The sequence below is a fragment of the Rousettus aegyptiacus genome, unplaced genomic scaffold (assembly GCF_014176215.1).
Source record: "Rousettus aegyptiacus isolate mRouAeg1 unplaced genomic scaffold, mRouAeg1.p scaffold_m13_p_6, whole genome shotgun sequence".
Lineage (NCBI taxonomy): Eukaryota > Metazoa > Chordata > Mammalia > Chiroptera > Pteropodidae > Rousettus > Rousettus aegyptiacus.
Genome location: NW_023416309.1, coordinates 71,393,852 through 71,418,030, shown reverse-complemented (window position 1 = coordinate 71,418,030; position 24,179 = coordinate 71,393,852). Strand labels below are relative to the sequence as shown.

General features: G+C 38.2%; 2 pseudogenes; one reads left to right on the top strand and one right to left on the bottom strand.

The window, feature by feature from the left end:
• Nucleotides 1–8,723: 8,723 nt before the first annotated feature.
• On the bottom strand, nt 8,724–8,842 carry LOC118604883 (annotated as a pseudogene).
• Nucleotides 8,843–18,434: 9,592 nt separating this feature from the next.
• LOC118604648 lies at nt 18,435–18,553 on the top strand (annotated as a pseudogene).
• Nucleotides 18,554–24,179: the final 5,626 nt, after the last annotated feature.

The following is a 24,179-nucleotide window of genomic DNA, read 5'->3' as shown; positions in this document are numbered from 1 at the left end:
AAGGTGCCTATAATTTCAGTTCCTGGTGAGATCTCTCTTATTAGCTTGCAGACAGCCACCTTTCGCTATATTTTCACATAGCAGAGAGAGGAAGCTGTGGTCTCTCTTCCCCTTCTCATAGAGACACTAATCCCATAATGGGGCTCTATCTTCATGACTTCATTTAACCCTAATCACCTCCCAAAGGCTCCACCTCCAAAATAGTCTCATTGGAAGTTCGACCTTCAACATATGAATTTTAAGGGGCAAGAGGACATGAACATTGAGTCCATGACAGGTGGCAAGAAGGAAGACTAGGCTGCGTCTTGGGCTTGCATGATGGGCAAAGAACTTGATGTCATCTTGTAGGCTATGGCGAACCAAGCTGGGGAGTGACATGATCAGATTAACTTTTTGGTTTGTCAGCTTGACTTGTAGGCTCAAATTTTTTTAATTCATGAAATATTTCAGAAAATTAACAAGTAATATTATGAGCATTCGCATTCATACCACTTAGCTTGACAAACATATTACAAAGTCCTGGTATTTATTCCTTTCTAGATTGCATCTTAAGCTTAGTTATTTTTATAATTATTTTTTTATGAGTACTTGGATAAGGCAATAATGAGAACAGAACATGCATCACTGAATATATTAGGGTGTCCTCAGGCTACCAGATACCATGTGCATTCTCAGAATGAAGTGTCTCTCTTCTGAGACCAGATGTGACATTCTTGGAGGGGAACCGTGTTACTGGAGCTCAGATAAAAGATCTGATGGAATATTTGCATGGAATCTCCAGCCATTGCCTACTTTTTCTGATTCATATGCAGATAAATGGTACCATCAAAATAAATCTGAGCTATGTCTCTGGAAATTTTAAAGTTCTGAGAAGGACTTTGAAGGATTTGAAGATACAGGAGGAGTTCCATCTTTTCATGCAGCTGATGGCTGTGACTTTGGAAGAGAAAGGAGTGAATACTGGGAGTGAACAGCTGGTGATGTTTATGGTATTGAAGAAGATTTAATTTCCTGGGCAAGAGCCCAAGATACTAGAACATGAGTCCACTGGCAAAAGACAGAGAGTGTCACAAAGACAAGGAAGAACGTGATTTCTCAATGGTACCAAAGGGCATTAAAAAGATTGTTATGGAATGCAGAATGGACAACAGCTGTTCTTCTTTTCTGCTCAGCATCTATTTGCTATCTTCTTTTAACAACCTCTTTATCTTTGGAGGGAAACCATTCATCTTCTACTCACAGTCTCTGTGACCAAAGAGGGTTGATTCCATCCTTTGGCTCCAGAAAAGGTCTATCAAAATATCAATGACTGGTTCAGAAGTGGTCACATGACCCAATTTGGACCAATGAGAATTGTGTCTAGGACTCTGCTCAAATGATTGGGAATGAGGTATGCTTTCTTTCTCTATTAGAGTGTCTAAGTGGTAGATTATAAAGTTGGAGCTGCTAAATGCCATGCTGCCTTAATGAGACTGAGAATGAGGTCAACACAGCAGAAAGTTCAGCCCAATGATGGAGAGAGAGAAATTTCTGAAAACATTAGAACACCTGGATTTAGCTCTGTCTGAAGCTAACCCTACCCTTGGACTTTTCATTTATGTGAGCCCAAACCCTCCCTCTCTCCCTTGCTATCTCTCTGGCTTAGTATAATTTCAGTTGACTTACTACCACTGATAGTTGAAGAGAAAATAAAAAAAGAGCATTTGTGGCATAGACATAAACAGGACAATAGAGACAGCACCACTATTTTTGAGCAAAAACAAAGACAACTGAACCAGAACCTTATTTATGGCCCTACATGTTTATTTCCCTATGAAAAGGGTACGGGAATGGATAAGGCAGGATGTTTGTGTTATTAAAAGAAGAAAAATATAATTTCATAATCATCACTGTCACTTGGAGGAGATTCATAACTAGAAAGTGACAATGGATGGATACATCTTATTTAAAGATGCAAATCTAAAATAAGGGAAAATTGTGTTGCATCAGCTGCAAAGAAGATCTGTTTATTGATGGACAGCGGAGAGCTTTTTGGTCAGGAATGATGAGTAGAATCGCAGGAACAAGACCCTACTTCACCCCTCCAGCCAGAGGAAGCTTTTGGAGGATGCTTTCCTAATACGTATCACAAAGGCCACGTAACTGGGTTTTCATGAGAAATTCCACTTATCCAGACATAAAATTTAGATCATCTGATAAATTATTAACTTACTTTGTTAACAATTTCTCAGAACACAGAAGTAGCAATGGAAGAAGCTGTTCTTTTATTTTTTAAATAATTATTTTTCTATTTGAATATAAAAGAAAAATTGAATAATATGGTGGTGTAACAGCAACCACTTATATATAAATTTATTGCCCAGATATAAGTCGGGACTTATATTGTATGCCAGATGCTGGATAAGTATTTCGTAAGTAGGCTCATTTAATCTCCACAGCAATTTTAAGAGGTACATTCTTGTATCATCCTCATTTTGTAGATGAGGAGACTGAAGTTTAGCAAAGCTAAAAAAATTTCCTAAGCCAAGTCAGTGTTATAGCCAGAATTTGAACTCAGCTTTCTGGCTCCTAACTACTAAACTATATTACACATTTCCTTCTACTCCTATAAACTCCTTATTTTATTGTATATTTATTTTGTAGCTTGGTTTTCCCCCCTTCCATTTGATGTTATAATATTAGCATTTTCTTATTGTGTTAAAAACTCTTAATTTTTGTTTAAATTTTATACGCATGTAGAGAAACTAATCCAAGGAATGCCCATGAACTCATCACACAGCTTCAACAATTATCAACCAATCTTCTTCCTTCTATCCACTCCCTGCTTTATTATCTAAACCAAATTGCAGACATCATATCATTCTATCTGTAAATATTTTGGTATGCAATTTTAGAAATTCCTTAAAATTAGCAGATACCCATCCCGTGCTCAAATTTCCCAATGTAAATGTGATTATAAATGCTATTCTAAATTCAGCTCTGAGGACATGTAAGGAAGAATTGTTGAGTGGTGTGGAAGGGTCAGAAACCTTGAACAAAAGTGCTCCTGTCACCTTGGAGTTTGCAGTAGAAAACAACCAAAGATGTGCTCTAAATTTGGGAAACCAGATTTCCAAAAGTTCGGTAGAAAGAAATATGTACAACTTCATCTCAAACTGCATATTGTCCAATGAGACAGCACTAACCATACGTGGCTATTTACATTTAAACTAATTAAAATTAAATAAAATGTACAAGTCGTTCCCTCAGTTGCACCAGGCACCTTTCAAGTGCTTAGTAGCCAGCTTAGCAGTAGTTTAGTGTGGTTAGCAGCTATTGTGTTGGACAGGGAGGATATAGGACATTTTCATCATCACAAGAAGTTCCATTGGACAACTGGTCTAGAGTTTTTTTTAAAAAATAGTATTTACAAGGAGCAGGACATTCTAAACAGTTAAAAAATTTATATATTTATTTATATATATATATATAATTGTGGAAGATCTTGAAAGAGTGCAGTGTGCCTGCATGGGGAACTTGACCAGCTTAACATTCAAGGGGATGTCGAATATATACCTCAGGTCTCATTGTTCATTTATTTAACAGCTTTAATTGAACAGACTGCACTTAGCCATGTGCAAACAAAAGATCCGCTTTGTTTGTATAACTTACTTCCTTTTCTCTAAAAAAAAAAAAAAAAAAACCCTTATTTACACTCAGCAGTGGAAAAACTGAAGTTAGCCCAATCTTATAAATATCAGCTGTGTCCAGCCACTTCCAGTTAAAAATAGTTTCATTTTGAGGAAACATTCCATCACATTCAGATATTGTTATTTTCTATCACCATCCAATTCAGAGCCCCTGCCCTGGGCTTGGGGAATAGAAGACAGTGTTGTCTGTTGGTACCTCCTTTTCTTCCTCCTCACAACCTTTCATGCCTGCTCCAAGAATCCCCTGGTAGGAAGTGGAGGAGAACCTCTCCTCTCTCTATCTGGCCATGTTTCTCAGTGTCTGTCAGTAGCTTCGCACTTGGCTGGATCTACTTAGGTTGGGTCCCAGGTAGGATTTCACTACAAGGTCAGGCTTGGTATATAGGTGATTGCCCAGGTAATGTTTTTCTCTGTTCAAGGACCTGTGCCGGGTAGACCCTCAAAGGCAGGCAGTCAAGCTTTCAGAATCTCAGCCACTTCAAACCCTGCAGGACACTTGGTCAACTGGGGTGGCTCTCCTAAGTCAGCCTACCTTTACTCAGGATAGTGGAGCCTTCCTGGGTCTCCTATGAAACCCCAGAGAATGAGCCATCATCCCCTCTGTACCCAGATGTGCCTCCCCACAACTGCTTACAACAGTACCATATGGAGTACATGCCCCAGGTTCTAGAGTCACTCTTCTACCTTATAGGCACTCCTATGAAGTCCTCCAATTTGGGGAGACAGGTCAAGAGTTTCCATATGGCATGGAATGGTTGAAGATACATTTACTTCATAAGGGACTCTGCCCTCTTTCAGAGATGTCCCTTTTTGTCCCTCCACCCTTTCCTCTACCTCTTCCTGGTGCTAAAAGCCACGAACCCAATTTAGAAAGGTATATTAGTTTTCTATTGCTGCAGATCAAATTACCCCAGAATTTAGCATCTTAAAACAAAATGATTGTTATTTCACATAGTTTCTGAGGGTCCAGAATTCCCACGTGGCCTAACTGGGAGGTCCTGGCTTAAGGTCTCTTGTGGTTTCAGTTGGGATCTCAGCAGGCGCTGCATCATTGGAGGATTTGACAGAGACTGGAGGAGCCACTTCCAAGATGGCTCGCCCACATGCCTGTCGGCAAGAGGATTTAGTTCTTTGCCGCATGGGCCTTTCCATAGGGAAGCTAACAACAGAGCAGCTGGCTTTCCCCAGAGCAACTGATCCAAATAAGGGAGAATGATGAAAATGGAAGCGTCTTTTATAACCTAAACTCAGAAATGATAAACCATCTTCTGTCATATTCTGTTGGTCTTACAGTCTGACTCTTATCCAGTTTGGGAAGGGAGCTGTATAAGGGCAAGAATACCAGGAGGCAGGAATCCTGGGGTCAGTGGAGGCTGGCTACCACGATAAGGTCATGGATTGTGAAGATCTGCTGGGACTCAAGCTTTCTTTTAACTTAATTTTTTAGAATTTAGCCAAGTTGTTTTTACCATACATGAAAAATTCTAGAAAAGACCCAGGAAGTGTCGTTGCTACAACTACCCTTGACACACCTACTTAAAAAATTACACTTTTTATTACATGAGTAACATGTATTAATTATAGAAAAGAAAAAAATAGGCAAGTTAAAAAGGAGATGAAAATCATCTTTTACTCCATCATTTGAAAGTAAGCTCTGACATATGTTTTTAAGAATTTTCTTCTCTAGGAATGTTTACTTTTACAGAATTTTCTCTGTTCATTCATGGTTTTAACAGCTATTTTTTTGAATATATATTATGTGTCAGTAATTTTACTTCCAAGAATTTACTTAAGGAAATATTCAAGGACATGAACAAAGAGTTAGCTACAACAAATTTAATCCAGTGCATTACCCAATAATCTTGTTGTTGTTTTACATTTGTTTGCATTTAAGACTTAGAAATCTTTTTCTTTATGGTTTTTGGTTCCAGAAGTTTTTATCCTCATCTAAGATTGCGTAAGTTAATATTTAAACAGTGGGATTTAAGAAATATCTACTTTTTTTTTTTCGCATTGTAATCAGAAAAGGTATAGTCATGAACATTCAGCTACATTTTTCTCTTGTTTTTGCTTCTTTGTTCTTTTTCTTTTCCTGAATTTTGGAAGAATTTTAAAAATTGGTCCCTATACCTAAATCTTCATTTTCTTTTAAATTTTAAAATTCTTTTAAAACAAATAATTAAAGCATAACTATGGATAAAATAAAGGGATTTTGTGGAAAGGCACCTCACAAGGTGATCTGATCATAAATTCCTAACTGGGCAGGTCATGGTGGGTAGCACACCCCAGGCATATAACTCCTTAGTGAAAGGTTTTAAACCAGCCCTGCCCATTGTTCTGGTGCATCTAGGTTAACACAGCTTTGAAACACCAGAAGTAATACTCCTTGAAGTAGGTATTAACCCTCAAGAGGGCACATAATCTTGTTAACTATCCTGTAATTCAATACACACCTTGCTTTCTCCAATCTTCCTTAATTTCAAATGCATAAAAGAAGTTGCAAAACTATTATTCTCTGGAGCATTTGAAACTTTGCTCCCTGGGACATGTCATCACTTCAGCTCAAATAAACTCTTAAAAAAATTTCTACAGGCTTGGACATTCTTACGTTGACAATATGAAATAATGTTTATAACATATGTATAACATATAAACTACCACCATTAATTTAAGAATTCAAACAACACCAATATCTTAGAAGCCCCCTCCTCCTTCCTGGTAACCACTGTTCTGTAGTTTGTGGTTCTTATTCCTTCGCATTTCTTTATAGTCTTATGATAAATTATGTATCCTTATACAATGCATTGTCTAGTTATGCAATTTTTCCCCATCTGTAAATGCAATCAAGTTGTATATGCTCTCCTGTGAGTTGCTTCCTTTCCTTCCCCAACATTATGTTTGTGAAATTTATTCATATTGATGGGTGTGCCTGCAAATAATTTTCTCTGCGCTGTAGCATTTCATTGTGTAAATGCACCACATTGCATCAATTCTGCCCTTGGACAGTGGGAAATTTCTATATTCTTACAATTATAAACAATGCTGCTGTGAACATTCTAGTAGATGTTACCCAGTGCACACATAAAAGGATTTCTCCAGAGTAATCATCTCCAAACTTGGCTGCACATTGAAATCATGCAGGGATCTCTAAAAACCACTGGTGGGTGGCTCACCAAGACATTCCAATTTAATCGGTATAGGGTCTGACTTGGGCAGCTGGACTTGAGAAAGCAGGTAATTCTAATGTTCAACAAAGATTGGAACCATTGTCCTAGAGTATCTGTCTGGGAGTGGGTATGTGCACCTTCAATTATACTGGATAATGTCACATTGTTTCCCATGAGAAATGTGCAAGAGTTCTAGTTGCTTGTTGCTTCTGATCTTCATCAATATATGGTTTGTCTGATTCATTTTTTTGGTAACATCAATTTTATTGTTTGTGTAGGGAGTTGTGATTTTAACCATCTTTTCTTTTTCGTATCTTTATACTCCTCCTTTTATCATTCTTTTAATGCTGCCATTATTTATCTCAGTCTGTTGCTTTTTTACCTGAATCTGTTTTCTCCTTATGATTTTTTATTTCAGAAAGGCCATGTTTTCTTGTACCCTATAGTGGATGCAAAAAAGTTTCTCATCTTCTTATTGATCTAGCAATGTATGGTTATCAGTGGTTCGGTCTATCTCTAGGCCTTCTTATCATGCATCTGCTTTTTTCATTTTCTGTGTTTTTTTTCATAGACTGTTTGCTGGTTTTGTTCTCTTAATTTGTTCTTGAATAAAATATGATTTGATGCTGGTCAACAGGTAGAAGGCAAATTGCCTGTGGCCTCACAGGGACAGAGTCCATTTCTTTCCCAAGCTACAGCTAAAGTGAGGCTTAATGAGCACAGATCCTGGCCTGCGGCTTTGATTGAAAACAGGCTCTCACTTGGGATTCCACTACTCTAAGAGATGGCATCTTCCTCTTGCTCCTGTCATAGGCTTTGGGGAAGTGTCAGATTTAACCAATTCGATACTAGGTCTGCCTGACTTAATGGTGAGACAAGAGGAAACTAAAGTGTCAGTGGCCTTTTCTGAAAAATGGAGATGATAATAGCATCTGAGGATTAATTGCACAGAAAGGCCTTAGCATAATGCCTGACAGATGGCTAACATTTAATGAGTGGTAGCTGCCATCGTTATAATTTTATTATTGGTATAGTATTCATATATTGTATGTTGTGCGTGTATATTAGGGATATGTAGTATTATTACCATTCACCCCACTGAAATGAAGGTACAACAAAGGTAGGTATTTTTGCCCATTTTTAAAAATTTCTTTATTCTCAGCAGCTAGAGCAGGGCATGACACATGGTGGACACACAAGAAATGTTTGTTGGATAAATTAATTTTTGAGAATCTTGAAACGTTATAGTAGGAATTGCTTACCACATGCTATTTTAAATCAGGAGTTGGCAGTGTTATTCATAATAGCATCAACTTATATGTCAAATAGCAGGAATTAGTTGAATAAATTATAGTATATCATATGCTGGAATGCTCTGTCCCTATTGCAAATCATATTGTGCAATACTTTTTGATGGGAGAAATGTTTACTTACATTGTTGGAATGAAAAAGGGAAGTTATGAAACAGTATGTACAGTATAATCTCAAATACATAAAAGTGTGTGTATTGAGAAAACAGAAAATCATGTAACAAAACATTCATAGTAACTATCTGGTGGTGAGATTAAAGATTATTGTGAATTTGCTTCTTTGAGCTTCCTATATTTTCCAAATATGTTTAAAATAAGCATACGTTATTCATGAAATAAGAAAAAAGTCATAATTTTTAACAGACTTGTACCAAAGATGAATTAATTACATGGCATAAATCCCAGGGATGCAATACAAGAATGTAAGTATGGAAGAGTAATGTCAGGACAGGAGGGTTAGAGCTAAGAATGGTTTAGGGCTCAAAGAAATTTTCTTCTTTTTAAGGTGAGGTAACCCTTGGTTGACCTCACAAATTGCAAGGACCTTGTAATTTTTATGCCTACAGCACCTGGTCTTCCTAGGTGGTGTCCCATCCAAGTACTAACCAGGCCTGACCCTGTTTAGCTTCCAAGATCAGACGGGATTGGGCTTGTTCAAGGTAGCATGGCTGTAGTCAGTGAATAATTTTTTAAATCAAATACAGAGAGCATAAACTAATGGAGGAAATAAAAATGGTGAATTTGATTGCATTAAATGTTAACTTTTTTTTTTAATCAAAAATTACCATAAAGACAAGCCAAAGGTTGAGAGAAGACATTTGTACTGATATTATTAACAAAAGATCAGTGTCTAGAATATTTAAAACAGTTTCTGAAAATCAATAGGAAAGAGAAAAATACTCCAATAGAAAAATGTTTCAAAAATGTTTTTGTTATTTGTTGCTACATAAAATTTACCCCCAAACTTAGGAGTTTAAAACACCAAATATTCTTTCTCTTCAGAGAGTCAAGAATTCAAGAGTATCTTCGTGGGTTGTTATAGCACTGATGATATTTCTGAGCCTGTAGTCATTTGTATTTGCTTCCAAATACATTCATGTAGCTGTTTTCTAGAGGCTTTGATTTCTTATTGGCTGTTGGCAGGACACCTCATTTCCTTGCCATGTGGGCCTCCCCATAGTGCTGCTCACAGAATGACAGTTGGTTTCTCTTAGTTTGAGTGATCCTAAAGAAAGAACAACCAAGACAGAAGCTGTAGTTTCTTTTATAACTTAACCTCAGAAGTGACATACCATCTCTTCTGCCATATTCCTTTAGTCTCTCCTTGTGCCAGTATGGGAGGGGACCACACAGGGTATGAACACCTGGAAGCAGAGATTACTGGGGGCAATCTTGGAAGCTGGCCATCACAGGTATGAACACACAACTCATAAAAGAAGGAACTCGAAATAAACAATAAATTTATGAAAAGATGCCTACTATCACTAATATTCAGGGAAATACAAATTAAAATATTGAGGAACTATTTCATACCCCAGAGCTTGGCAATTGTTAGTAAGTCTGACAACACCAAATGCTGGTGAAGATGTAGGAAAAAGGAACTCATAGTGCTGGCAGAAAGACACATTGGAACTAACTGGTGGACTGCCTTGCAGAGCAGCCGGGTAACGCAAAGTTGAAGGTGCTCATACCCTATGACCCAGCAGTTCCACTGTGTGGCTGTCTCAGAGGAACTGTTGAAGTGTGCACAAGGGATTATGCTCAAGGATATTATCGTAATGGTCTTTGTGGAAATAGTCTCATCGTCCTTCAGCAGGGGATTTTTTTTTAAAAGGAAGGGAGATTATAAAGCAGTTAAAATGAATGAATTATAGTTTTATATATCAATATGGGTACAGTACTGAGAAGCCTTAGGAACATACTTATATGTAATGCTACTTATGCAAAATTTTAAAATATAAAAATCAGTAATGTGCATTGTTCATGGATACATAAGTGCACTAAAACTACAAAATGCAAAGAAATTATGCATACTTCTTTTGGGGGTGAAAAGGGGATGGGAGTGGGGCTTTAGCTATATTTGAGACATTTTATTGTCTCAAAAAAAGATATCTAAGACAAAAATGACAACCTACTAACATCTGTTTCATGTTAGATGTGGGTACATGGTGATGCAAGGATGATATTAATAATACTTAATCACTGACACACCCTGGGTATTGACCAACCAGAGCAGACATTGGCTGTAGTGTTGGAGCCCCAAACTTTGGTGCCAGCCATCACCTCATTAGTTGCTGGATTGTGGGTAGGTCCTTAAGAAGGACCAATGAGATGTAAACCACCACCAGAGCCGTTAGGTAGGTGTATAGGTGATTACCTCTCAGGCTGAAGGCATATCTAGTTAGTTGTCACGGGGCCCAGTTCTTGACTCTATTCCATTAAAGTGTTATTTGTAATTGGATGAAAATATAGCAGGGACATTAGTCAGATTTTCTGGTGATACAAAACCAGAATGAATGAGTAATCCCATACTTGACTGAATCTCAAGATTCTCAATCTCATACTTGACTCTCAAGATCAAGACTGAGTCTCTAATGTAATAATCCCAATAGGTGGAAAAGAGACACTACAGCCAATTAAGTCAAATTAAGGAAGTATAAATATGGTATTTCATTTAGCAAAAAATCAATTATTACTATAGGATGGGAGACAGCTGGCTAGGCAGGCACTCATGTGAAAATCCCATGAGTCTTAAAGCCTTTTCTAATTGGCCATTGGTAGAGTAAATTGGTTTCTAGAAGGTAATTTGGTGATAATTAAAAGTCTCACAAGAAAATACATATCTTTTGACCTAGCAATTCAACCTCTAGAAATTATTAAGAAATCATCAGCTATGCTAAGTGAAATAAATCAGAGAAAGACAAGTACTGTATGATCTTACTTCTACATGGAATCTAAAAAAGCCAAACTCAGAGAAACAGAGTGGAGGGGTGGTTACCAGGTGCTGAAGATAGGGAAAATAGGGACATATTGGTCAAATGGTACAAACTTACAGTTATAAAATTAACGAGTTCTAGCAATCTAATGTACAGCACCATGATTATAGCTAATGATACTATATTACATACTTGAAAGTTGCCAAAGGTGAATCTTAAATGTTCTCCCCTCAAAAAAGAAATGAGAATTATATGATGTGATGGAGATGTTATCTAACACCATGGTGGTGATCATCATGCAATATGTAAATGTATCCAGTCAACATGTTGCTCACCTTAAATGTATACAATATTCTATGTCAGTTGTATCTCAATGAAACTGGAAAAATAAGAAATCATCAGAGAAATACACAAAGATAGATGTATAAGAACATTTATCGACGCGTTTATAATAGCAAAAACAAAACTGTACAGTATCCATCCAGAGGGTACTAGTTAAATAAATAACATACATTGGGATATTACACAATTGATAGAAACAATATAAGAAACATAGAAAATAGTTTGGAAGAGTTTATAAGAATATATTTATAGTGATTATAACTGGATGGTAGGTTGGGAGAGTTTTAAAATTTTTATTTGTTGTTTATTTGTATTTTCTAATTTTCAAAGAGTATGTGTTGCTTATACGATGAAGCAGCAATGAGTTTAAAAATTTGTTTTAGTTGAAAATACATCTAATATATCTAACAATGTACTGTTACTGCTAAAAAAAAAAAAGTGACTATGTAATTAGGGAGGAGGCTAAGAGAAATAATGATCCCATTATTCCTTTCATAGTTCCCTAATGGGGGTCACATTTTAAGGGTTCGGAGGACCCATGATGTTGACAGATTTGGAAATTATGTTCTACAAGTAACTATTGAAAAATCACAGCTATTCATTTCAGAAAATCGATGACTGAGAAAAAGCATATTGTCCTCCAATGTTTGAATGTCCATCACATGGAGAACACTGGCTCAGAGTTTCTCCTAGAAAACAGGAAACAGTTGCTCTAGAAAATGGTGGCTCCAGAAAACAAAAAGGAATAGAAATTACATAGAGGAAGAGTTTGCTATAAGGAAGAGTTTGCTTCCTTTGCTATAAGAAAGAACTTTCTAACAACTAGAGTTTTTTTAAGTATTGCCATAATGAGTTAGACAAGTTAAGGTTCTTTGGTTGCAAACAATAGAATCAGTTAACATTAGCAGGAAAAAATTATTGGAGGTTTTGGGGCATCTTATAGAGATGAGCCCGGGGAAGCAGACTTGGAAAAATGAAAGCAGCAAGAGATGCCTAGGATTCTAGATAGAAGGAACAACTCAATAGGATGATACTGTTGGAGTAACTTACACCCTTTTCCTTTTAAAGGTCTTGGCACCACTACATTCAAGATATAAAGTTCATGAAGTGAGAGTCAGATGAGCCTGGTTTGGTCAAGAGAAGGCAGGACATCTTCAGTGACATTTTCCCTAAGGTCTCATATAATGGATAAGAGATCATTTCACACACACGCGCACACACAAGTGCACACACACACACACACAGAGGTGCTTCCATAAGGGAGAATTAATCCTAATGACAAAAATAACCAACGCCAACACTTTGTTCTACTGGGCCAACCATTTGCTTCATCACTGAAGGACTTTAGGTAGAGACTGAATGGCCAATGACTAATAACTGTCTGTTTAGGCTGTGGTAAGGGGAATCCCTGTATTAAATAGGGGGTGCTGTGGATTCAAGGAGTTCTGTGGTCCCTCAGTAACTCAGTCAGCCCAATATCTTATGTCCGAGGTACAGTTAGGGTGTTTTGCGGCTGCTAGTAACAATTTTCATCCAAGAATATTGTGAATGTACTTCTTAAAACTCCTCAGGGTCCTCTTCACCATCTGATATAGTTTCATTAGCCATGAATTAAGCAAAACTTTCATGAACCCATATATTTTGTTATACTCTACCTCTTCTGGGTACTTAATTAGGCCCATCAGTTTATGAAATCCAAAAGACCGTTCCCATGTAAATGTGTACTTCTGTTTCTTAGTTCCCTGAGTTCTGCTTCTAAGCATTCACAGATATTCCCTATTGCAATGTTTTGGAGTTTGGTGAACAAGTTTATGTTTGCCCTTAAAACATCTTTTGTTTTAAAAATTGAGGGTAATTTAAAAAATTGCTCTGCTGCTCACCCGTCCACTCTAGGTTTGCTAAGCAAACGATTATGGAATGGAGTGACTCCACTTTTTCTTTGCATAGGAGAGGTTTTCTTCCCACTGATCATAATACGATGTAGTTAGAATAAAACTTGGGTGGACAGAAAGAAGCTGAGAATAAGGGAGCCAAAAGAGGAAAGGAATCAATATGATGTTCCCACTCCAAGCCAGGCATCATGCTATGTACTTGTGTAGTCAGGACTCCTAACTATAATCACAGAAAATTACTGAAGCAGATTAGAGCAAAAAAAAAAAAAAAAAATTTGAGGCTATCCACAGAATTCTTAGAAAGATTAGATACCCAGACGGAGCAAATAGGCAGGGGAAAAAAAGGGGCTTTGCAATCAGAGAATAGCAAAAGCATTCCACAGAACTAGTTCAGTAAAAAGCAAAACAAAATGAAAGAGAACGAAAATCTTCTGCCGGCACCACTAAATTCCAGAGGCCAGAACTTGCATTGCTGACCTCTCTGGCCTGGACGCTGGACACCGAGGCTGGAACCATTGCCACTTGCACTTTCTTATTATCCTTAACCCTCACGCCATTCCTCTTTCCTAGCTTCAGTTGCCCTCCCCATCCTCATTCAAAGCATCTGGCTGACTAAATCTGGGTCCCTGGCTACACCTGAGCATCACAGGAGGCTGGGAGAGGAGGATCAGGGTTTTCTACTTCACTAGTTATAGCAGGGCTCTTCCTCTTACTTGGGCACTCAGAGAACACCAATGCTCCGCATTAGCACATGATGTACTTTTCTAATCCAATTATTTTAGCCCTCCGTAAGCAGGTATTTCCCCATCTTACAGATGAGAAAATTGAAGTTCAGAGAGGTGCAGTAACTGGACTAAGATCATACAGCGACTCTTCTCTATTATACCATGTTGTCTTTTATATACTCGGCTCTATATATGGCCCTTGACACAACAACGCTGTGAGCTAGGCATTATTATACTCATTTCACAAAGGAGGAAAATAGAAGTTTCCTCCAGGTTCTCAACTTATTAGTGATGGGAAGCAGGTAGCACAACATCAGAGTCAGTCCTTCAACTGCTACTCTGTATTGATTCTTGGGGAAAGAGAAAAGTTGAGTAAATACTCCTTTTCTCAGGCTCTTAGTTTTTGTTAGGCAGGTCTTGCAGGGGCGTGCCAAGTTACCATCCAGACACCCATCTCAGGCAGCAAGACACTAACCACACTGTCACTTAAGATTAAACACTGGAGTATTCTCAACTCCTGGTTTTTCACTCCATGTATGATGAACTGACAGGTTCTTTTTCACACGCAAGTTGTGGCTTCAATTTCTCTTCCTTCACGCCCATAGCCACGTCTCTGGTCCAAATGTGATTACTTTATGCCAGTTATCTTGCATTCTCCTCTCAATTGGTCTTTCTGTCTTCGGTGTCCCCCTTGAGCCCATCTGCATGCCTGTAGCCAGGGTCTTTGTGGTGGACATCATGACTGACTCGCCGATGTCATTCTATCTCAGATGATTAATCTAAGCCAGCCATGGCACATACCTCTATCCTCTAACAGAGCCATGTGACCCAAAGAGATATGGAGAGGGGTATCAGCGGGAAGGATCCTTTAGGGTTTAATTGTGCCCAAATGTGTTACTGAAACTGCCATTTTGTGACCACCCCAAGAATAAAAAAAAATTATGTTTGCAGAGTGGGGATGTGGAAAAATCATGAGCCTTTGGGTGGGGAGGGGGGCTGATTATACTTCGCCTGCAGCCTGTCTACTCTTGAATTTCCATTTAGGTGAGATAATAAATGTCCGTATTGTTTAAGCCAGTTTTAATTGGGTTTCTGTTATTTATGGTAGAAAGCATTGTCACTGATAGTCGTTTAGCTGAAATACAAATCTAATAATTTCCCTCTTCTGTGGTTTTGTATTGCCTTTGGAATCAGGTCCACATTCATTAACAGGGTTCACAAAATCTTTAGGTTGTGACCAGACAATCCGCTTCCTTTTCCTCAAACACACCTTGCACTTCTATGTTATTTCCTCCCTAGAAAATTCTTTTCCTTTGCCTCCATTTACTGGACTTCTATCACCTGTTAGGGTCAGCCAAATGACAACACTTCTTTAAAGTTTTTCCTAATCCCCCAGACAAAATGAAGGTTTTCTTTAAGTGTCTCTGAGCACTTTGTGTCTGTATTATGGTGCTTTCTGCAGCCTTATTCACAATCACAGGCACTTATGTTTCTGGCCCTTTGCTAAAATGAGAGCTCCTTAAAAGCAGAGACTATGTTCTATCCATGTTGCCCTGGACCTAATCTTTCTGTAACTGCTAATGAAATGTTTATTGAGTGTATTCTTGTTAATTCAGATTATAAACAACTTAACATATGGCTATTAATTTTATTTATTTTTATTACAATAAAGCAATGTAATCGTTGACAATAATATCTTCAGGACTTTGCAGTTTAAGAAGCTCTGTAATATAAACCATCTCGATTAATCCTCACAGTATTCCTATAACACCAATATTATCCCCACTTCACAGAATAGGAAACCGCACACCCAATCAAAATGTTTGTTAAGTGCTTACAATTTGCATAATGTTATACAAAAGGCCAGCTGTGGAGGGAGGTTGCAAAGAAGTAAAAACCATCGTTTCTCTCTTCACAGAGTTTACAATTTACTTGGAGAGATAAAAAATAATGCAGAATATTTTAATCAAAAGAGACAAGAGCAATGCAATACAATAGCAAAGAGATGTTGAAGGTAGTAATTTATTACATAATAAAGAGGGATACAAAACATAAGTACCATAACAATTAAGATGGAAGATAAATTTGTGGGCTTACAGTGGAGCTCCATGAAAGATCTTCTAAAAGAGAATTAAACCTGGATTTTAAGGATCAATGGGATTTCACACACACACAAAAAGAAAAGAGAGTAAAGTATTCCCTGTGAACAGCGAAGGCCTAATGGGGTGAAAGTGCATCTCTGCTAGGCAAGAAGAGAGGATCGTGAAAGCCCCAAGGAAATGAATGAGTGTTGGATGGATGGATTAATGGGTGGATGGGTAGATGGGGATATAGATGGGTGGATAAATAGATAGATGGGTTGGAAAGATGGTGGATAGGTGGATGAATGGACAGATGGTGGGTAGGTGGATGAATGGACAGATGACTAGGTGACTAGATGGATAAATCTGCAGGTTGCAGAGGCTGGGGTTCATTTTACTAAGAATGTCTCCAATCACAGCAGTATGATGATGAATCATATTTCCTTCACAAAGCAACTTGGTTTAACTTGTTCAGATGAGAGAAAGGCGCTGTGGATATCCAAAATCACTCGTTGAATCAAAACATTTGAATGTGGTGAGAGATACAAGGACAGGCCTGGGCTTAGGATGTAATGAGGCCATTGTGACCTCTTAACATTATGTGTGGGTGTGTTTTCTCACAAACACATGTGCAGATACACACACAAGATTTTGTTTGAGGTTTTTCTTTTCCTTTTTACTGTATCATGCCAGACTTCTGTTTTGACTGAATTGTGACTTTCCAGCTTCCCATGTGTGGGAGCCCAAAGCCCCATGAGTCAGCATAAATGAGACATTTGGACCCATAATAATGGTAGCAGCAAGTATTTACACAACTTTGGTAAAGGATACAATTCAGCTGTTTAGGGAAAAGGATATTCTTGATGGGAAAGTGGATTTGACTCATTAGTCCCGTCCTTATTCCTAACAAAATCATGTCCTAAATTGATGGGCTTATGTGATCAACATGAGGTGAGAGTTGCACCATCCTCTAGCTTTTAATCCCTAATGACTAGTGAAGCCATATTATTAACATAATCTCCTCAATTTTTGCCTACTGTACAATATAACCTACCATCTGTGTTCCTGGTATGGAATTCTGGCAGTACCACAGAGCTAGGAGCCCTGAATCTGAACTCAGGGGCTTTTCCTCCAGCAGAGGGGCTTTCCAGCCAAGGGGTTTTTCCTAAGATGGGCCTAGTTCTGGTCCAAACTCGCAAATGTTTGGGCTCAGCCTGAAATGTACCCTTTTATGTCAGTTTTTTTAAAAAAATTTCCCAGCCTCAAATAGCTTGAACAACCTTCAACCTGATGTCTTGTGGTTTCTCTGTGAAAGCTTTTCTGGAAGACAACTGCCTGCCTACATAAGCCATTCCCAGCCCCCTTCTTTCTCTTTTTGTCTCCACTTATGGAAGCTGAAAATTCAAATACAGCCAGTCTCCCTCAAACTAGATGTGGCCATGTGATCTGGCTTGGGCCAATGAAAAGAAGAGAAAGTCTACTTGGGGCTTCTGGGAAATTTTACTTTTTTATATATGAGAGCTCTCTGATGTCATCTATTCCTCCTTTTCCCATCTCGAATGCAGAAGTAATGTCTAGAGCTGGCGTAGCCATCGTGGGACCATGATGCTACAAGCATGTGAAAGAAAAACCAGTATATCACAAATGGAAGAATAGAAAGATAAAGAGATCCAGAAGACACAGTTGAGCTGCCAGACAGTGAGACCACTTCCAAAAAATGTTGCATCATTTAAACTTTTGTTGTTGAGTTCTCTGATACTTGCAGCTGAACACGTTCCTAAATGGTATGATCTGCCAGTGCTTGGCTGGAGGATGGTGGGGAGGAACAAGAAGGTGGGAATATAGATCTTAGAGACTGACTTTGGAAAGAACCAAGGGTGTGGGAAGTCAGAAACCTGGGAAATGGGTTAATGAAAGGATTCCTCTAGCCATTGTCCTACTTGAGTTTTCCCAATTTCTCCTACCCCAAATATCTCTTGACTTGAGTCTTAATGCATTAAATCTCTTTATAAAAAATCCAAGATGTTGTAGCAAAACCCTACACATATCTATATCAGTAGAGATTTAAAATGTACTCAATTAAAGACAAGCTCTACAAGTGTATGGATTTCTGACTCTTTTGTTCAGTGTTCTATTCCCAAAGTTCAGAGAAATGCCTACCACATAGTAGGTGCTCATTAAACATTTGTTGAATAAGTGAATTATTGAAACTTTGCCTTGAGAGGCTGTTGTTAGTTTGAAAGAAATGATGAGGCTTATATAATTTTATTTACATGTAGAATCTAAAGAATAGTCTATGGCCATGCTACCCTGAACTTTCCCAATCCTGGCTGTTCTTGGAAGCTAAGCAGGGTCGGGCCTGGTTAGTACTTGGATGGGAGACCACCTAGGAAGACCAGGTGTTGTAGGCGTAAAAAATAAAAAAATAAAAAAATAAAAAACATCAGGGATTGTAAACTGACAAGGTCCTTGCAATCTGTGAGGTCAACCAAGGGTTGCCTTGCCTTAAAAAAAAAATGACTCTAAGGAACAAAATAAACAAATAAAACAGAAACCAACTTGTAGATACAGAGAACGTTTGGAGGGTTACCAGATGAGGGGGGGAGGGTTGTGGGGGGTTGCGGGTGTGGGGAGAGTAAAAAGGGGGAAGGGATTGAGAAGTACAAATTGGTACTTTCAGAATAGCCATGGAGATGTAAAGTATAGCATAGCAAAAGGAATATAGTCAGTAATATTATAATAACTATGTATAGTGTCAGATAGGTACTAGATTTATTGAGGTGATCACTTTGTAAGTTATATATGATGTCTAATCACTATGTTGCACACCTGAAACAAATATAATATTATATGCCAACTATAATTGAAAAACAAAAAGCATTTAAAAAAAATACTTATGATCTGATCATATGGTTTGTATATTTCACTCTACTTCCTCTAAGGTCTTTTTCATAATTGTCTTAAGGCTTGTCATGTCAATATATACCTTAAAAACAGTTGAAAAGGCGCAAGTTTTAGAGAATGGGCCCAGAAAAAGTGACTTTCCTTGTGACCTTCCAGCTATGCTTTTGAAAAGAGGAAATTCTATTAGACCTTGAGAGTAGACAGGAAAGGGAAAGTCTAGTTTAGGAATATTTTGAGGACAGAGTTCTGAACAGCACATGTGAAAGGCTTCTTTTATTTTATTTTAATTGTACACTAAGTATGATATATCCAGTCTTGAACAGTCTTGTCCTAAACTACCCTCCCTGCCTTATTTCTGCCTCCCTTCCCACACCTCAGTCACATGGTGCAAGGCCTTTTCCCAGCTCTCATATAACCATCTCCTAGTCAACCCTCAAGACCAGCGTGGCCTCTTCCAAACCTCCCAAGTAGGGATAGCTGCTCTGATCCCAGGGATCTTACAACCCCTCTTTCCTGATTCTCTGATAGCTGCTTGTCCAGCTGTCTCATGTGCCAGAATTAGGTCTTTCCCATTTTTTTTTTTTTTTGCCAATAATACACCCTGAGATCGTAGAGTGAATAATGATGGTCATAGCTAACGTTTACTGAAATTCACTTCGCACCAGACACAGTTCTAAGTGTTTTATGTATATCAACTCACTTACTCTTCCCAATAATCTCGAGGTAGGTATTACTGATAACTCCATTTTTACAGATGAGGGAATTAAGACATGGGGTAGGGGAGCTAAGTGTTTTGCCTGAGGTCATCCAGCTGGTGGATGTCAAAGCCAGCTTTTACATCCTGCTCTCTTAATCACTCCATTATATTTTCCCTTGCTAATGCATTTATCTTGGGATGTAACTTGAATACTTAAAAATGTTCGATTGGTGGATTTAACCAATTCTGCTGATATTTACAAGCCACAACTGTGTGCTGGTGCTATCCTACGTATAAGGGATATAGTATTGAACCTGACAGGAGGGGTCCCTGTCCTCATGGATTTGACAGTCTGGTCCCAGGGAAGGTAAAGTCATCAAAGAAGTAAATAAATCGATGGACCAATATTTATAGGAATTTGGCAGGTCCGGTGCATCAGAAAGGAACTTTCCATGTCTGGGGAGTGAGAAGTGGACAGGTCCTACCACAGGGTGCTACTATTAAAATACTACAGATGAGGCAGGCTGAAGATAAAAGAATCATAGCAGGAAATTTCACAAAATCTACTAGGCAGAGATCAGTCTTAACCACGAAAGGAAGAAAGAACGAAAAAAGGGAGAGCAAAGCAGAAAAGAACGACAGGGGTCTGAGGACCATGCATCCAAGCTGCAGGAAGAGGGTGGTAAAAGAAAAGCCTTAAAACACTGTCAGGGCAGAGAGAGAGCTGGTAGTAATGAAAGGGATTCTTCCAAGTGCCTGAAAATAGGCTGGCGGTGATTGTACAGGCTAAGGTTTAAAAAGATTTTGTTCTTTTGTCGGGTAAGGAAGTCATTGTAGTCTGCAGGAAATAAGGAGCTCTCTGGTGTGTGTGTGTGCGAGAGAGGGAGAAGGAGAGAGAGAGAGAGAGAGATTGAATTTGATTGATCGGCATTCACTAATCCCAAATGCAGAATGATTGTCAGTGTCCATTCTGTACCTTGCACCTGCCTGAGCAGAGGAGCTGGAACTGCCCTCACGGGATGTCCATGATGAAGCTAGGCCTGGGGGTAGGAAGGTGAGGATATCATTGTGTGCTTGTATCACATGTGGCACATGACTTTCTGTGAACCAGCACAACAGTAGGGCATTGAGTCCCTACTTCGGAGTCCCGGAGCCCACCAAGTGGGAATGTGAATGCATCAGGGAGAAGCAGAGACTGACTGCAGCCCAGAGAACCCGCTCCAAGGCCTCTGGGTAAGACCAAAAACAAGTGAACGTAGGACCGCAGTTGCCCTGAGGGGGCCCCTTGTGACCCTCAAACCCTGTGGGTACTACATCTGGCTCAAGTGAAGCCTGGGGAGTGACCTGAGGCCTGTATAGAACACCAAGCTAAGATCTTCTGCCTTTCTTGCCATCCCTGCTATTAGAGGGGCGGTGTACTAAGGTGCTGAGAGTGTGGGCTCCAGTGTTAGCCTCCTTCCCTTTCCACAGGGTGGCTTTGGGCAAATTTTAACCTCTATTTCTGTGTCTACAAAATGGGCATAGTAGAGTCTCCCTCATCTAGTGGGGAGCGAAAAGCTTAAAAGGTATGTAGAACATAGTAAGCACTTAATAAATACAAAGTAATTATTATTATTATTATTATTATTATTATTATTGCCTTTGGGGGTCAGTTGGCAAGGAAAGGACACACATTCTTTGGAATATACCATTTCCCCTTGTTCCTTAGTTTCAAGGGCGACCAGTTTTTCATTACAGGATGAAGTCTAAGGACAAACTTTGAAATGAAGGTTTGTCACTTCCTTCCTCCTTTGTCCTGGGTAGTAGAAGTTAGTATCCTAGAGTGGTGTAATAAGTGCCTGGGTTAATTAGTGCCAGGAAGTGTGCCTGGAAACAAACAAACCTAATTTGTCAGTCTTCTCCAGAATTCTAATAGCTAAGTGACATTAATTAGATGAGGTGGGCTTCAGCTGTTCTCCCCACCAAGTTTGTACTTTATTATGAGGAGACACCGTAATAGTTCCCCAAACTCCTGCCACAATGACATGCTGCCTTTTAGGCTCTGCCCAGGCCAGAGAAGCCCTCCTGTTTCTCTGCTCACTCCTCAGTTTCTCGCTGGTCCTGCAGAAGAGGCATAGGTAGGGGAATTGATTTGCATAACCTTCAAAAACAGAATTTTGCGCTCTTGTTAAATGCCAGAGGTTTTGTGAAGTGCACAGGCTAAAGAGGAAAAAACAAAAGGAAATATTCTGGGAATTACCAATTCATTCTTGGCACCAGCAGGAATCCTAATGCCCTAGGAAGTTTCTTTCTGCACCCCTATCCCTTCCACCCACCTGCCCCCTTCTAACTCAAACTTCCTGAACTTCGTGAGTGCTTGGGGCGGATTTTAGCCTGAAACAAGCGCTAAGAAGTATCAATGGTTCCTTTGGGTCCACTTCAGGAGATAACATTTGTAGAGCAGGTGAGCTCAGATGAGGAGCTCAGCGTGTGTCTGAATCTCTCTGGAGTGGGTTGGCAGTCAGAGCCCTTTAGGGACAAAGGATTCATTCCACTGAAGGCCTTGGCCTTGGACTTATTCTCATTGATATTCCTTGGCTTTGCCTGCTACTTCCTAAAGATGTTAAATGGGGCGATAATAGTAGCTATATCTTTAAAACATTGTGAGGATCAATGAGTATATATACAAAACAGGCTTAGAACCAGTGCCCAGTACATATTAGCACTTAATAAATATTAGCTATTTTTCTGTAGCATATTATTTGTTGAAAGTAAACTGCTTCTTGTTAAAAAAACACATTCTTTCCAGTGTCCCAGGGATCCCTTTTGGAAGAACAAATCTTTCCACTTAGTCCTTCTTCAAGAATGCCTTAGTTGTTCTTGATCTTTTGCATTTCCTTATAAAATTTAGAATTAACTTTTAACTTCTGACAAAAGAAAGGGAGAGGGACAGGGAGAAGGAGAGTGGAAGGGAGTAAGGAAAAAAATTACCTGTAGAAGTTTTTAATGTGAATTGTATTGAATCTATAAATCAATTTGGGTGGAATTGATACTTTTATACTATCGAGTCTTAATACCAGTAAACATACTATATCTTTATTTTTGATCTTTTTAAGTAGCTCTAATGATGAAGTTCTTTATTTTTTTCTGTACAGGCTTCGTTTTACCTGCTGCTAGGAATTTGATTTTTTAGTATTAATTATAAGTAGCATAATTCAAAAAAATCATCTTCTGCCTATTCGGTGCTAGTTTATACAAATATAATTGACTTCTTATTTTAATTAAAATTTTTTATTAATAAACTTTATTTTGGATTAATTTTAGATTAGAGAAAAGCTGCAAAGGAAATACAGATAGCTGTATACTCCTCCCCCAGTTTTCACTAATGTTAACATCTTGCATAACCATTGCACATCTAACAAAACTAAGAAATAACATTGATACATTATTAATAAACAAATTCCAGATTTTATTTGGATTTCGCCAGTTTTTCTAATAGTGTTTTTTGTTGTTGTTGTTGTTGTTGTTATTCCAGGATACAATCAAAGATGTCTCATTGCATTTAGTGTATTTTGGTTTTTGAAAATAGCTATTTTGCTAAACCCTCTTATTAAGTTAATATTTATATATTGATTCCTTAGAAAATTTTATGTATATCAGCAAATAATGAGAATTTTGTTTCCTATTTCCCGATCCTTGTACTTTTAATTTCTTTTTCCTGCTGTGTTATATTAGATAAGACTCTGATTAATAGAAATAATCATGGTAGGTATTCATGTCTTAGTCCTGATCTCAAAGGAAAAGCTTTCAATAATAAGTTTAAAGTTTCTGTAAATTTTTTTGTAGAGACTTTTTATCAGATCATGGAAATTCCCTTTTATTCCTAGTTTAAGAGGGAGTATTTTTAAAAATGGTGAATAAGTGTTGAATTTTATCAAACATTTTTTTTGCACCCATTAAAATGATCATGTGATTTTTCCATTTTAATCTGTTTATGTAGAATATTGATTTTCTAATGTTAAATCAAATTTACAATCCTGAAATAAACCCAGCCTTATCCCAGGATATATTATCTTTCTTTTGCTGTATATTGCTGAATTCCTAATATAATTTATAGAATTTTTGTATTTATGTTCATGTTCATGGCTGAGATTGACTTATAATTTTTTTTTTTTAATCAAAGTTTACTTTCCCTAATAAAATGAGCCTGTGTGTGTGGCGGGGGTATACTTTCTCTTTTTGTTTTCTGGAAGAGTTTGGGTAAGTTTAGAATTATTTCTTTTTAAAATGTTTCACTCTCATGTGCATCCACAGCCAAGAAAAATGGGATCCTGACTTGAGTGTCTCACAGCCATCTTTACCACACTATTTCTTTCCAGAGCCTTGGAGCACACCTCATGAATTACATTAATCATTCAGAGCAATGAGTAGAGTGTGTTTATGTCTGGTTTTTTCTT